The following is a 12,288-nucleotide window of genomic DNA, read 5'->3' on the forward strand; positions in this document are numbered from 1 at the left end:
CAACAAAAACAGATTCTTGAAATCTTGTATGTTTATTTACTTTCTTAAATATTTAATCAAACGTTCTACATTTTAATATTTTATGGCCACCATCCTAACCTTAACCCAATGAACTTCATCTTCTTTTTCTTAGTTCTTTAGTCTTTAAATTAGATTTCATAGTTCCTTAGTTCTTATTGTTATTTAGCTCGGCAATTTAAGTTACCTTAAGTTCGGATTGTCCCTGAATGCCATGGCTAGATCGCAGAGTCAACACAACTGACTGGCCGTCCGTTGTTACTCTTCCCCTTGTTCTATTTTCTCTCTAATTTACCTCTTCTTTTATAACAGCCAGCAGTGATTAAACGTGACTTGGCATGTCAAACTATAATCCTGATAGGCAATAATTAGTATCAATCTTAACAATTAATCTACATATATTACAAAATAGTCCATGGTAGGGATCGTTACGCTAATACACTACAAGATGAAGTAATCCTTTATAGCCTTTAGCAAATTCATAATAGTCGTAACCCATCTGGAAATAGTATCAATCTTACAAAATAGTGCCTGGTAGAGATCGTTACGATAATACACTACAAAATGAAGTAATCCCTTATAGCCTTTAGCAATTTCATAATAGTCGTAACCTATCTGGTCATTAAGTAATTAAAGTAAAGGATAAGATGTAAGTCCAACCTTCTTATATTCCTCCCTCACCTAAAGTAAATTTTTTCAAAAAATTTCAATATACATTATTAACATCCCATCACCTTGATTCATTGGTATTAATATCTTCCCCCAATTAAGGTAAGAAAATTCAAAATGTAACATCTTAATCTTATCATCACATGCATTTCTTCAATGTAAAACTTAGTGAAAAATAATTACATTCAATATTTTATCCATAAATCGACAATCCATAAGATAATGCTTATCTATACATAGTTGTCAGAACACATTTTATCATGTAGTACCATGATATTATTAAGCTTGTAAATACACATCATTGATCATATTATTATCAATTACTGGAGTCTATACTATAACCCTCTGCAGTCAATTTAGAGATCAATTGTCTCATTAGACCTTGAATAATCAATTAACACATATATTGTATGCTTCATCAACGTACGGTTTTTTAAATAAAATACAATCTTAAATTATATTAGTCCTTGTTCAAGTCTGTAAACACAGCTCTGCCAAGTCATCCTCCTCAGCATCCCAGATATGCACATTTCACAGCCAGACATTCTCAGGAACCAGCGTGAGCATGGATATCTCACCAAACAGACATCTAGGGCGACAGCGTGAGCCTGGACATCTCACCAAACAGACATCGAGTGCGACAGCGTGAGCCTGGACATCTCACCAAACAGACATCGAGTGCGACAGCGTGAGCCTGGACATCTCACCAAACAGACCTCGAGTGCGACAGCGTGAGCCTGGACATCTCACCAAACAGACATCGAGTGCGACAGCGTGAGCCTGGACATCTCACCAAACAGACCTCGAGTGCGACAGCGTGAGCCTGGACATCTCACCAAACAGACATCGAGTGCGACAGCGTGAGCCTGGACATCTCACCAAACAGACATCAAGTGCGACAGCGTGAGCCTGGACATCTCACCAAACAGACATCGAGTGCGACAGCATGAGCCTGGACATCTCACCAAACAGACCTCGAGTGCGACAGCGTGAGCCTGGACATCTCACCAAACAGACCTCGAGTGCGACAGCGTGAGCCTGGACATCTCACCAAACAGACATCAAGTGCGACAGCGTGAGCCTGGACATCTCACCAAACAGACATCGAGTGCGACAGCATGAGCCTGGACATCTCACCAAACAGACCTCGAGTGCGACAGCGTGAGCCTGGACATCTCACCAAACAGACAGCGAGTGCGACAGCGTGAGCCTGGACATCTCACCAAACAGACATCGTGAGCATGGACATCTCACCGACTTTTTTATTCGTTGGGGGAAGTGGACCATCTCAGTATGTGAATTCAATATGGTGTGGACCAGTGGCTCCTGACTAAGTCACTCACCGAAAGGTACTACCACTCCCTTATTGGTTTTTGACTCTTTGATTAAACCACAACCTAACCTCCGAGCTTTCAAAATTTTATTTTATTATTATTATTTTATTTTATTTTATTTAATTATTTATTTAATTATTGTTCAATTTCCTTATTCGTTTCCTTATTCAATGAAGTATTTTTATTTAATTGGAACTAAATTCTGGATTTTTAACATTAGTATTTATTTATATAATTTAAATTATTTATAATTTTCTTCCTTACACTCTATGACGTTGTCATGCTTCGTTCATAATGGTTGGGTAGATTGCCTTTAATGGGTCTCTTTCCAGTTCCTTCCGTTCAACCACATTGTTTCCTCCTGACTTCAAGAGATATTCTTCAGGTTCCGGCTTAGTTACCTGTCCCATTTTTATCCAACTTGGTGCCCACTGCTTTAATTGATTCTTATACTTTAACCCAAGATAAACCAAAATAACTAGTATTACTCCTAATGTTACCAGTCCCAATATTTCTAACCACGTCCAGTTACTGCCATCTAACGATCCCAACGGTTTTAAAGAGTGAAGTTGTTTTATCATATCATCAATATGTATTTCCTTAACATTTTCTAGATTACTTACATTCCAAGTGTGATTAAAAGAGGGTACTGCCTTGTATAAAGGTTGCCATAATTGAAATGTTTGTTTGGAAAATTCCTTAGAAAAATCTTCTACTTCAGTCTGAATTTTATGCATTGAATTAATGTTGTAATGAGCTGGAATCGTAATGAACTCATTATTGGCCATACAGCCTTCATCTAATCTTAACAAATCCAAAGGAGGTTGCAAAGCTACAGACTTCAGTCCAAATTGCCCTTTGTCACTGGTTTCACAAACTAAACTGAATGTCAATTGTTTTACTGTTGACACCGCCCATCTTCCTTCTGATACAAATTTATAAGGACCGCTTCCAACGACAAAGCCATACCAACTCTTAGATTAAATATCAACAAAAATAATTTAATTTTTTAATGAGTTAAAATCTTATCATTCATTATACAATTAAATCTTATTACAAAAGAATTAGGTTTAAAATACATGTACGCATTCCTATAGCGCAATTTCCTTGATTCATTATGCTCTAACCGCATAATGTAAATATACAATTATCAATCGGGTTGCGTCACTCTTGATTGGGAAATTACCCACAACTTTTTATAACTTGTGCGCTCGGACATCTTAATTGCCCTACCCTTATCTTGGAGTCTTAATCTTACAGTAGATACTTACAGCGCCGCAGCAATGGCACTAAGTATTGACTTGATTTTGTCTTTGTTTTCATTTTGATTATCTCTTTCATTTTGACGTTTACAATTATGTCTATTATTGCCCCTGGCAACGTGATTAATTTCCATGGGTTCAGGATCAAATTCCTCTGAACTACTCTTATCCGCTTCATACGATGTAGTTCTAGCAAGCTTTTGCCTTTCAAACACAGGCATTTCTTCTTCTATAGTGTCATCACTAGTTTTAATCTTTCTTTGTCTGTGTTCTATCCTATCTCTCACTTCGTTTGGATCCTCTTCCGATAATGACTCATCTTCTGACCTAAATTCAAGTTCATATTCATTTGGATCATAATTAATAGTTTCGTCACTATCACTGTCTTCAGCAAGGTTGTCTACTAATTGAGATTCCGACTCACTATCACTAGTGTTTACTGGTGATTCAGCATATTGAGTCTTTCGTAACCTCTTCCCTTTTTCTTTAGGAACCTCCCACTCTAAATTAGCTAACCTAAGTGAATTTGCATGAGCTTTTACTAATCTACCACTTAATAAATTCTTAATTATAAACGATACCGGCCCGTTTTTCTTTAAAATAACATAATGAGTATGCCAATTTCTTTCAAATTTATTACTTCTTGTATAATTTTTATAATATACGCAATCTCCCACTTCCAATTCTTCTTTAAGTCTTGCTTCTGTTTTTTCATTTTGCTCACGTCTGGCTTCTCTTGTATTTTTAAGAACAGACATAAAAGCCTTATGCTGTTTTTCTAACATGGTTTCATAATAATCTGAACTGTAATTTTTCCTTCTTACAGCTAGTAAATTATCTAAAGGCAACATGGGAAGTCGTAAAAATACATTGAAAAAGATAGATGATTTACTTGTTTTAGATACGCTGGTGCGCATTGCAAATAACACTTGGTTTAAATGTAAATCCCATGAATCTTGATCATTCTTAATTTTCTTTGACATAATATCATTTAACGTCCTATGGCTTCTTTCTACTTTGCTATTTGCTTCTGGGTGGTAATATGAAGTGGTGATATGTTTAATGTTTAAATATTTTAGAACCTTCTCAAATTTTTCAGAAGTCATTTCCTTTCCATTGTCAGTGACAAATTGCTCGCAACAAGAATATCTGGTAACAAATTCTTCTAAAAATAAATTTATTATAGTTTCTGATGACTTATCTGGTATAGCAAAGCCTTCTATCCAGCCGGAAAATGCGCAAACAAATGAAACAATATACTTATTGCCCGAAATAGTTAAAGGTAATGGTCCTGCAACGTCACAGTGCACTACTTGAAAAGGGTAGCTAGGTAACGTAGCATTCACTAAGGGTGCTTTCTGAATTTGTAAATTTCTTTCTTTACATTTAACACACTTATCAATATAATCATTTAATTCCTTATACAAATTTTTCCAATAATATTTTTGTTTAATAGCACTGAATGTTTTATCTAAACCCATATGTCCATTGTCATCATGATATTGGACAATTACTTCATGTCTAAATTTCTTCGGTATAAACAAACGTAACACTGGGTCATCATCAATTTGTGATACGTAATATAGTATTCCTTCCACAATCATGAATCTCTTATGTAAGGACTTATCTGCAATTTTATTATCTAATTTATCCTTTATGTCTTTAATTTCATCATCTTGGTCTTGTTCAGCTTTGATATTAATATCATCTATTGTCGGTTGTTCTACATCTCTCTGTAATTCTAATTCTATTAACTCATTTCCTGCATTCATAGGTGTTGGATCTATTCTGTTAGTATTTATGGCCGCTATCGGTATTGGAGAATTTTGAATAAAATTTTCATTATCCGAATCAATTTCATCTTTTACTGTTTCGTCTTTTGGAGGACTTCGGGATAACATATCTGCCACTGTATTTTCTTTACCTTTGATATATGAAATAGTGCATTTATAACTATTAATAAACAGTGCCCATTTTTGTATTCTTCTATTTTTCTGTTCGGCAGTAAATAGATATTTCAAAGGGAAATGATCTGTTCTCACCTCAAATTCACTAGCATAAAGATAATAGCGCAACTTTTGTAACGAATAAAATATAGCAAATAATTCTTTTTCAGAGGTCGAATAAGATTTAACTTGACTCGGAGATAACTTGTGACTAAGAAAGTGAATTGGGTTTTCCTGACCATTCTCATCCAACTGAACCAACACACTTCCAATACAATTGTCTGAGCTATCAGTATACAAAATATATGGTTTATTTAAATCAGGATAAAATAATAACGGCACCGTCGTAAGGCTATCCTTTAGATAATCAAAAGCCTTCTTACAATCGTCTGTCCATTTAAATCTACTATACTTTCGTGTTAAATTAACAAGAGGTTCTGATATTTGTGCAAAGTTTGGTATAAATCGGCGATACCATGACACCATACCTATAAATCCTCTTACTTGTCTAACATTCGTGGGTGGCTGTAATGATCTAATGGCTTCTACCTTATCTTGTTTTACTCTAACACCATCCGTGTCCACTACAAATCCTAAATAGTCTATTTGTTTCTTTGCAAACTCACATTTTGTCAATTTTAGTTTTAAATTGTTTTGTCTCAAACGGTTAAACACTAATTGCACTTTATCCAAATGATCTTGTAACGAACCCTTTGTAAATATCAAAATATCATCTATGTATGCCGTTGCGAAATTTTCCATCCCCGCTAATAGTTTACTTGCTAATCGCTGAAATGTAGATGGCGCAATTCCAAGTCCAAATGGTAATCTATTATACTGATATTTTCCACAGAATAAAGAAAAACTTAAAATTTCTGATGTTTTTTCATCACAAAACACCTGATTAAACCCAGAGCGTAAATCAGTTAAAGTAAAATAAGTACATCCGTTCAATGAGGCCAACAAATCATCAATGAGCGGCAACGGAAAAGATCTCAATTTTATTCTTTCATTCAATTTCCTAAAGTCTACACAAATGCGTGGCTTAGGGCGAACTCCTGTTGAATCGGGCTTTTTCTCCACTATAACACATGGAAAGTTCCATGGAGAAAATGACGGGCGTATTATATTAGCTTTTAACATTTCATCTATATTTTCTTTAACTGCCGACTGCTGATTTAACGGTACTCTATACGGCCTTAAATTTATTGGTGTCATATCATCTACTTCAATTTCCGCTTTTACTAAATTTGTACCTGTCAGTTCTTCATCACAAAAAGCAAATACATCTTTATTTTTCATTAATAATTCTTCAACTAAAGTTTTATTCTCTGGTGCTACTTGTATAAAACTTTTAAATTCTTCGTCTGAAACACTTGCTGTATTATTTTCTCTTTGTCCTACTGATTTGTCATACTGAACCGAATTTATCACCTTAACCTTTTCTAATGACCCTAATATACATCCTTTTCTCAATTTAATCGTTTTATTTGAACAATTAGTAATTTGTACTGGAAATCTCCACTTATCTGTAAGTGTAATAAGACCCTGACTAATCTCTAGTTCTGGTTGAGATGAAACAAATCCTTGACTTGCTGGTTGTAATTGTAATGTATCACTCTTATCGATATATGGATTTTGTTTTATACCAGCTTGTACCATATATACTGTTTGTGGTTTCAACACTGTTGTTTTACTTATCCTTGAAATTGACGAAATAAACGCATCATTTTCTAACGAAACATAAACACCTTTTAACCTTAAGGAAATCAAAATAAATTCTTGCATCATTCTTTTCTAAAAAATCCCTACCTATTATCAGGTTACGATTCAGATTGCTGGTAACAAAAAATTCGTGGGTGAACTTGATTCCCCCTACCTTTATATCAAGGCTTGCTGTCCCTGCAACCTTCATCTGTGTACCATTTGCTGATTGTAAATTAATGTGTTTTCTTTTTAACTGAGGTTTATATTTTAAATTATCATAAATTTTTTTGTTTATCAATGATACTTCCGCTCCTGTATCTATCAATCCCCTTAATTGTACTGATTGTAATTTTACAATTATACTATTGTACGCATTTCTATGTGTAAACGACATTTCAAGAACACGACTACTGTTTCCTCTCACTGAGTGGACTCCATCATCCAGTGAGTGATTTAGTTTAAAGAATTTTGAGAGGCATCATTATAATTACCGGCAAATCTTCTGTAATTAGTTGCTCGCCCCCTCCTATCATTATTGCGTGGTTTGTCACAGTCTCTGATAAGGTGATTCGGACTATTGCAGTTATAACATCTTCTATTATCTCTTCTTTCAACTTCTGCAACCAATCTATTAGGTGCTCTTCCTTGTTGATTATCCTGATTATTATTTCTGAACCAACCATTTCTTTTAGTCCTAACGTGACTCGTATCCATCGGCTCAACATGTCTATTTTCTACTCCACCCTGACGACCTACTCTCAGTTGAAATCTCTTCTCAACATTTTGATCTTTCATGGCAATAGTTATACATTCAGCTAAGGTTCGCGGTTCTTCCCTAATGATTCTGTATTTAGTTCTCTGGCTTAACAACCCATCTGTAAAGTACATTATCAGCTGTTTTTCAACAATTTGCCTAGCCTCTGGTTGTCTAGTGTCGGCTTGTCTGTATGCATCGGCTGCCAGTCCATATAATCTTTCAGCAAAAATACTGATAGGCTCACCTAACTTTTGTTTGACTGTACGTAAAAGAACATGGGCGTGTTCACTATCGGTGACCTGTGCAAAATTGGCCGTTACCTCACTCTGCAATTCCTCAAATGTAATTTGTGGATTAGCCTCCTTTCTTCTATGCAAAAAGTCACTAACAGGTCCTCTCGCTGTTAACATCATTACCCTTATCTTCTTTCCATCATCTAACTCATTCAACGTAGCATACTTAGAAATTGAGCGCATCCATTCCTTAAATTTATTCGGATCCCCATAGAAAGGTTCAATAAGAGAACCAATTGCACTTTTGGCAATTGCATTAGAAAGTGCATCCATTGTATGCATGAGTCCCACTACCGCATTTTGGTCCGCCATTCTTATTTACTTGTTTTGTTCTTAAATCTTTTGTTAACTATAATTATTGTTATTATTATTATTCACCCTCAATGGCAGTAACAATTCTGTATATCTTTATATTAAAAAAAACTTAATTTAAAAAATGATTATCGCATATTAATTTTAAAAATATCCCCAAACCCGATTCTCCTAGAAGTCAGAATTTCACAATGAATCTAACACAAGATCCTGGAAAGTCACGGCACCAAATTAACTTTATATTAGACTGTTAATCTACATATATTAGTTTTGTTTATTGTGATCGTATAGTTTTATTACTTAGTTGTGTTGGAATTTTAAAAAATTCACTCAACAAAAACAGATTCTTGAAATCTTGTATGTTTATTTACTTTCTTAAATATTTAATCAAACGTTCTACATTTTAATATTTTATGGCCATCATCCTAACCTTAACCCAATGAACTTCATCTTCTTTTTCTTAGTTCTTTAGTCTTTAAATTAGATTTCATAGTTCCTTAGTTCTTATTGTTATTTAGCTCGGCAATTTAAGTTACCTTAAGTTCGGATTGTCCCTGAATGCCATGGCTAGATCGCAGAGTCAACACAACTGACTGGCCGTCCGTTGTTACTCTTCCCCTTGTTCTATTTTCTCTCTAATTTACCTCTTCTTTTATAACAGCCAGCAGTGATTAAACGTGACTTGGCATGTCAAACTATAATCCTGATAGGCAATAATTAGTATCAATCTTAACAATTAATCTACATATATTACAAAATAGTCCATGGTAGGGATCGTTACGCTAATACACTACAAGATGAAGTAATCCTTTATAGCCTTTAGCAAATTCATAATAGTCGTAACCCATCTGGAAATAGTATCAATCTTACAAAATAGTGCCTGGTAGAGATCGTTACGCTAATACACTACAAAATGAAGTAATCCCTTATAGCCTTTAGCAATTTCATAATAGTCGTAACCTATCTGGTCATTAAGTAATTAAAGTAAAGGATAAGATGTAAGTCCAACCTTCTTATAACGGCTACCAACTTAAATCCCTCAAACAACACAAGATATTGAAAATCGGTGGCAGAGACCCTTTGCCTTTGTCTTGTTCCTTTTCCAGTTCCAGTCATGAACAGATAATGAGAGAATGAAGACCTAAAGATTGTTTCGAAATCTATTATCAGGTTAGGAAAGAGCGAGAGTCAATAAAATATGACAAGCGATGAAAGCTTCGCACCACAAAAGATGAGGATTAAAAAAATACAACTTTTGTTGAGATTCCACCGACTGAGGAGGGGGTGTCTGCTTTTTTTTTTTTTTTTTTTTTTTTTTGTTCCTTTCTGTTTTCTTTTTCGGTCAAGTTATGACTGACACACGTTCTAGACTGTAAACGTTACCCATAAAATGTCATAAATTACGAAAAGTGTTTTCTCTCACACAGTATTCGAATCACTCACTGAATGAGCATGAAGCAGACATAAGTGAAGGAAACGTAAACTCTGTAAGTGAGAATCGGCGAGTGAAGCCGTGACTGACACTGACAGTGACAGTCAAATTGCGAAGTGAAATGAAAACAAATAAACAACGCATTCTAAAATTATGCCGGTGAGACATCCAAAGTTAAAAACCCGAACGCTATTATGGATTAACATTGAACTAAATCGTTTCCTGCTCTCAAAACCAATCGATACAAATTACAAACTCAAACACTGAATTTGGAATCTTACCTTTGCATGAGTTGGACTGCCATTCTTTGCTGGTGATTAGGAACTTAAGCAGCCGGACAACGTTGCGCACAAAACAGGTCTCCCGTTTTTGTCGTTCAAATTGTAGATAATACACATTCAGTTAAAAACAAACACGTACAAATAAAATTGTTATTTAGTTAAATTCTTTGTATATGGCTAAATTATTCCGAAAACCAGATTTCAAATAATTCTTGTTTTGTTCACACAAGCGCATTGATTTTGGTGAATAATCTTGACCGTGGTCTAAAAATAGACCGACAGTAATTTTTGATAAATTTTACCATTTGTTTAATAAAAAATCAATATTTAGATATTATTTGACGCGTGATCGAGTATTTATGAATATGTGTTTCTTTTGCCACCTAACAGACATTTTTTAATGGTTATTTTTTTTCTATAATTTACATTGGAAGGTGAGCTGTCAAAGCCAGGAACATGTGTTTTGCCACGTGCTTCTAAAATGGTCACGTGATGTTGTTTATTTTATTGCACCAACTTTACTGTTCTATAGAGCAGTAAAGTTAGGTGCCCCAGACGTAAACAATAACAAGTTGCTAGTGATTTCCGTTAGGGACCGGAATAATTTACGCACAATATAGGTCTCCCAATTTTGTAGTTTGAGTTGTAGGCAATACACTTTCAGTATTGAAAATATGTTTACATAAAATCTAACAGTTGCAGAAATAATAATATAAGGCTAAATTATTATGAAAATCAGGCTCCGAATAATTCTCGTTTTGTTCACACCAGCGCAATAATTTGCTCTGGTCTAAAAATAGATAGACTGTAACTTTTGATAAATTTTAGAAAATTTTACCTTTTGTTCCATAAAATATCCATATCTAGACATTATTTGATGCATGATCGAGTATTTATGAATATGTGTTTCTTTTGCCACCTAACAGCCAAATTTTAAAGGTTATTTTTTTCTATTATTTACATTGGAACGTGAGCTGTCAAGACAGGAACATGTGGTTTGCCACGTGCTTCTCGACCTTTGTTTACGTTTGGGGCAACTAACTTTACTGCTCTATAGAGCAGTAAAGTTAGGTGCCCCAGACGTAAACAATAACAAGTTGCTAGTGATTTCCGTTAGGGACCGGAATAATTTACGCACAATATAGGTCTCCCAATTTTGTAGTTTGAGTTGTAGGCGATACACTTTCAGTATTGAAAATATGTTTACATAAAATCTAACAGTTGCAGAAATAATAATATAAGGCTACATCATTATGAAAATCAGGCTCCGAATAATTCTCGTTTTGTTCACACCAGCGCAATAATTTGCTCTGGTCTAAAAATAGATAGACTGTAACTTTTGATAAATTTTAGAAAATTTTACCTTTTGTTCCATAAAATATCCATATCTACTCATTATTTGATGCATGATCGAGTATTTATGAACATGTGTTTCTTTTGCCACCTAACAGCCAAATTTTAAAGGTTATTTTTTTCTATTATTTACATTGGAACGTGAGCTGTCAAGACAGGAACATGTGGTTTGCCACGTGCTTCTCGACCCTTGTTTACGTTTGGGGCACCTAACTTTACTGCTCTATAGGACTGCCAGTGACCAGGATTCGTTGAAGCCAAGTTAAAAGAAGCCAAATAGAACCTTACTTTGTCAAACATTATTAACACTCTCACCCCCTTGAAATACTCATAGGATTTGATAAACAAAAATCACACTAGATAGACTGAGAAAATGTTATCCAGAAAAATAGAAAAAAAAAAACTTAGAATAAAAATTAATTCTCCGTGTAGCCGCTTTTGTTCATCTGGCAGCCCTACACCCATTGACACCGTTCAAGAGAGACAACCCTTGAAGCCGAAGAAATTGAGTTCAGTCCCCAACTTGTTTCTTCTTCTTCTTCTTCTTCTTCTTCTTCTTCTTCTTCTTCTTCTTCTTCTTCTTCTTCTTCTTCTTCTTCTTCTTCTTCTTCTTCTTCTTCTTCTTCTTCTTCTTCTTCTTCTCTTCTTCTTCTTCTCTTCTTCTTCTTCTTCTTCTTCTTCTTCTTCTTCTCTCTTCTTCTTCTTCTTCTCTTCTTCTTCTTCTTCTTCTCTTCTTCTTTCTTCTTCTTCTTTCTTCTTCTTCTTCTTCTTCTTCTTCTTCTTCTTTCTTCTCTTCTCTCTTCTTCTTCTCTTCTTCTTCTTCTTCTTCTTCTTTTCTTCTCTTCTTCTTCTTCTCTTCTTCTTCTTTCTTCTTCTTCTTCTTCTTCTTCTTCTTCTTCTTCTTTCTTCTTCTTCTTCTTCTTC

General features: G+C 34.7%; 1 pseudogene; it reads left to right on the top strand.

The window, feature by feature from the left end:
• The first annotated feature begins 11,737 nt into the window (after positions 1 to 11,737).
• LOC144975793 (acetylcholine receptor subunit alpha-like 1) overlaps positions 11,738 to 12,288 on the top strand; it is a 4,790-nt pseudogene continuing 4,239 nt past the window's right edge.

The sequence above is a fragment of the Berghia stephanieae genome, chromosome 6, assembly GCF_034508935.2.
Source record: "Berghia stephanieae isolate SIO BIC M18660-M18661 chromosome 6, UCSD_Bste_1.3, whole genome shotgun sequence".
NCBI lineage: Eukaryota > Metazoa > Mollusca > Gastropoda > Nudibranchia > Aeolidiidae > Berghia > Berghia stephanieae.